The sequence below is a fragment of the Frankliniella occidentalis genome, unplaced genomic scaffold, assembly GCF_000697945.3.
Source record: "Frankliniella occidentalis isolate FOCC.00 unplaced genomic scaffold, Focc_3.1 Scaffold49, whole genome shotgun sequence".
In the NCBI taxonomy this organism is placed as follows: Eukaryota; Metazoa; Arthropoda; class Insecta; order Thysanoptera; family Thripidae; genus Frankliniella; species Frankliniella occidentalis.
Window position 1 is genome coordinate 945,936 of NW_026267179.1, and position 4,010 is coordinate 949,945.

Genomic DNA, 4,010 nt, shown 5'->3' on the forward strand with positions numbered 1-4,010 from the left:
GGGGGGGTAATTGGCTGGAGGGAGGAGGAAGTCCGACTCCTGGGCAGGAAACGAACCCAGTAAGTAAGCAGGACAACCAGCACATCAAACAAAACGGCGAGCCTGCTCGGCCACTCCGCCGCCAGCCCCAACTGCAGCTCAATGGTGTTGTAAACTGAATATTGGAATGATATTGAGACACGGACTTCGGTGAATGTCGAATGTCTGTTTTCAACATTAGTTTCAATACTACGCAACCACACAGGGCAGCTTCCAGACAGACAGATGCTGAGGGAATGCCCTTCCCTCACTGCTGAGGGAATGCCCTTCCCTCACACTCTCTCCGCGATACCAATTTATGCATAACCACGGCATAACCAGCGTAACTAATACACACACATGCAGTTAATGTTTGCTTTTGTTTAGTTTGAAAAATTTTAATGTATGATAAACTACTCATCTCATTTGATTGAATGTATGATAAACTACCCATCTCAATGAATGGTCTACTCCGTTTTGAGATCGGTAGACTAGGTTGGCAACACTAGCACTTTTCTTTCAGTGTCTAGTGTCATGGCCGACTTCGGGCTTCGCGGACGTGCGTTACGAGTTTTTATGTTTCGTGTTTAATAATTCTTTTACATTTATTGTGTTGTTGAAGTTTTCGACAAGTGGTTATCTCATAATCTATCGTTCAAAAGTATAATGGACCCTTTGCAAAGTTTTTGTTCGCGTAATTCGCGGCACCTGTTGTGTTGTACCGGTGTGGGCAAGATGGACATGGTTTTCCCTATCGCTTACCTGAAAGTTGAGACAAGTCTTGTGAAAAATAGTTTACGGAATGTTTCGAGTGTTCAGCTAGACTACCAGTTTGCTCAAGATCTCCACCGAAACCTTCGGAGTCGAAAGATCCTGGAACATCTTGGAGGTTAGTTTTCTCATTGTTCATCATTTTTTCTTAGTTTCATTAATTGCTCCCTTGCTTACCAGGGATGAGCTTGCGGACAGTACAAATACTGTTTGTCTTTTGCTTCGATTATTTCGCCCTCATTCAATGTGACTTTTATAAATTTCATATCCATACTTGCATTTTGAAGGTTGGTTTACAAAAGGTCATCTTGGGCCAACTTGTTTCTTTCATCCTGTCAAAACCGATAGAAATCTATGGTGTTTAACTTGAATTTATCCATTACATCAAGGGTGGCCATTTCATTTAGATAGGCCCATTGATCGAAACTGCATTTGATGCATTATTCACTGTTGCGGTTTTGTGGTGATTTTCTCCTTTTGCATTGATCTACTATGTTTACGTTCAATATTGCAGTAAATATCAAGCTGTTTACTAAATATTTTATTTAGAAAACAAGTTTACGGTAAAGGTAGTAATGGTAAATAACTCGTTATCCGCATGGTAAATTCATCCTCTTGTCAATGTGTATCACACATTGAAATTTATCAAAACCCTGGAATGCAGCCTTGGCTTACAGATTATTTTAAAGGAACATTACAATTCAAGAATAATCAATCTGGCTTTCCGTGTGGTGTTGGTATCATGATGTCAAGATGAACACCCTGTCATTTTGATTCTGTGGCACTGGATCCGTCCCTCCCTGGGGAGTTAGTGACCACTGCGGTTGGTTGGCTACTCGGTTCGGTTACCACAGTCAGACGGAAGGTCTCAAGTCCGATGCGGCAGGGCGGCGGGGCGTGAGGCTGGCTGGGACTTGAACCCTCGGCCTCTCTGAGCCGGCTGGGACAGCACCGTGGGGCAGGGCGGGGCGGGGGGCAGGGGCAGCAGGGGCGTAGACGGGACGTCACACCGCAGCCTAGCAGTCTCTAGCTGCCACCCCCCCTGCCCCCCGGGCCTCGCCGCGGGCCGGCGCGCGCGCGCGGGGGGTGGGTGCCGGCGGGGTGGGGGTGGTCGCGGGGGTGGCCCGGCGCGGCGACGCTCCCTCCCTCCCGTCAGGTTAGTTGGCTTCCAGCTGCGCTCGGGTTCGGGCGCCGTCTCTGTGTCCTCCCCATCCCTGTGTCTCGTGCGGCACGCGTCGCGCTGCGCCGGGACGACCTCAGCGGGGGCCGCACTCACCTGCCTGCCGACGTCGCCGCCGTGGTCGACGTCCCCGTCCCGTCGGGCGTCGCGGCCGCCGCGGGCTGGCCGCTGGTGGATACAGTGCAGTGCTGATTGTGTGTTGTGTGCGGAGAGTGTGTGAGTGTTTACGTGACGCGGGACGGAGCCCGGCGGACTCTGTGGCGGGGTTACACCCCTGGGAACCACTTCTCGCAAGGTAAGCAGGAGGCCGTCAAGAGCGTGGGCGAGCACGGTCAGCGGGGTGCCGGCGGCCCCGACGGCCCTCAGCGGCGCTGACCCCGCAGGCAGAGGTGGTCGACGGACCCTCCCGCTTCCAGGCGGAAGGAAGGAACCGGCCGAAAGGGGACTGGACCGAGGACCGGATAGCTCACCAGTCCCGGCCATCCCGTGGACGCGACGGTCACTGCGGTGGCCGGCAGACGCAGCTCTCGACGGGGCCACGAATCTGTTAGTAGTTTTGTCGCCGTCGGGAGTGGCGCGGCACCGGACCCCGTGCCGCTCTGTCTTTTCGCTGAGGCAGGTGAACGGACACTGGAGTGGTTCTAAGCGGGCAGTCACCTCGCGTGTCAGCCGGAAGTAGCCGCCTGAAAGTTAGGCAGTGCGGTGTGTGATGTCTGTGAGCAAATCTCCCCTCCCCTTCCTTTCTTTCCGGTCAGCCGGACCCAAAATCCGGCCTGGTGAGACAGACTCGAACCGTCTCGGAGGTGGTCGACGGACCCTCCCGGAGGTAGGTGGAGGCGGAGCACGCCGTCGAGGTGACCGCGGCGCCCGCCGAAGCCGCGCTGCCAGCGTCACCGCCAGTCGCCGCCGTCGCGCCACCGTCACGTCGAGGAGAATGGAGTGTTCGGCGTGTTTTTCTGCGAGTCACGAGTCAAGTCAGCAGAATGCCCCAAGGCTGGCCTGGCCGCCGCTGGCCGCGCGCCTGTCGCAGTGATGTGGCGGGGCTGCTGATAGATGGTGACCCGCAGGGGGAGCGAGCGAGATAGATGGACGGGCCGAGTGAGTGCGAGCGAGCGACAGCGACACGGTTCATTACCATGCGGCACGCCCATAACAATGACTATATCGGGACATTTTTCGAAGTACTTTGATTCTCTCTCGTCGTGAGCGCGTGTGCCTCGTTGTGAGTAGAATGCTCTCGATGCAATGCACTCAAGAAAATCAAGTCCACCCGAAGAAATGTACTAATGTCAGGTTCTAGGTGGACAACGGAAAGTCCTCCGAACGATGCGGAGAATGGGAACAAGAATACGAGCGTGAGTGTCGCTATTCGAACCATTCGAACGTCCAGTAGCGCGGCTGTGGCGGTCCCCCGGCAGTGACTCGCTTGGTGCCCCCGCTCAGCCACCAGTTTATTATCTGTGGCTAACTCGGGCCAATGCGGACCACAGCGGGCCAAAGTTTCCTCCTCTCTGTCTCCCCCTAACTCCCCCCGCGCCGCCGCCACCCCTCTCCTCCCCAGCCGTCCAGACTTATCGAGGTTTTGGCCGCCGAGTCCAGGACCTCCATCAATTACTCCTCTTTTTATTTGGACCTCGGCTGGTGCGGCGCCGCTAGACGCGCTGAAGTGGCCGGCCTGGCGGTGCACGCTCCCCGCCCGGGCCGGTACCAGTTAGTTACTCTAATGCGGGGCGGGGCTCCTCGGCCGCGGGTTGACGCTCACCCCCTTCCTCCCCCCCCCCTCCTCTCGTTCCACTTGCCCGACGACGCTGATCCTCGTCGCGACGCGGTAAGCTCAGCTCGCGTACACTGTCTGGGTGATCGGCGACAAATCACTGTAGCCGTCCTCTCCCCCCTCCTTCCTACCCTCCTCCTGCTCAATAAGACAGTCTGGGCGGCCGGCTCGAGTTTTCCACATGACGGGGCCCCGCTCTGCTCCCGGCGGCCCTCCAGATATAACCTCATTGCGCTTATCGCTTGCCTGGCTGACCCCTCCCCCCCC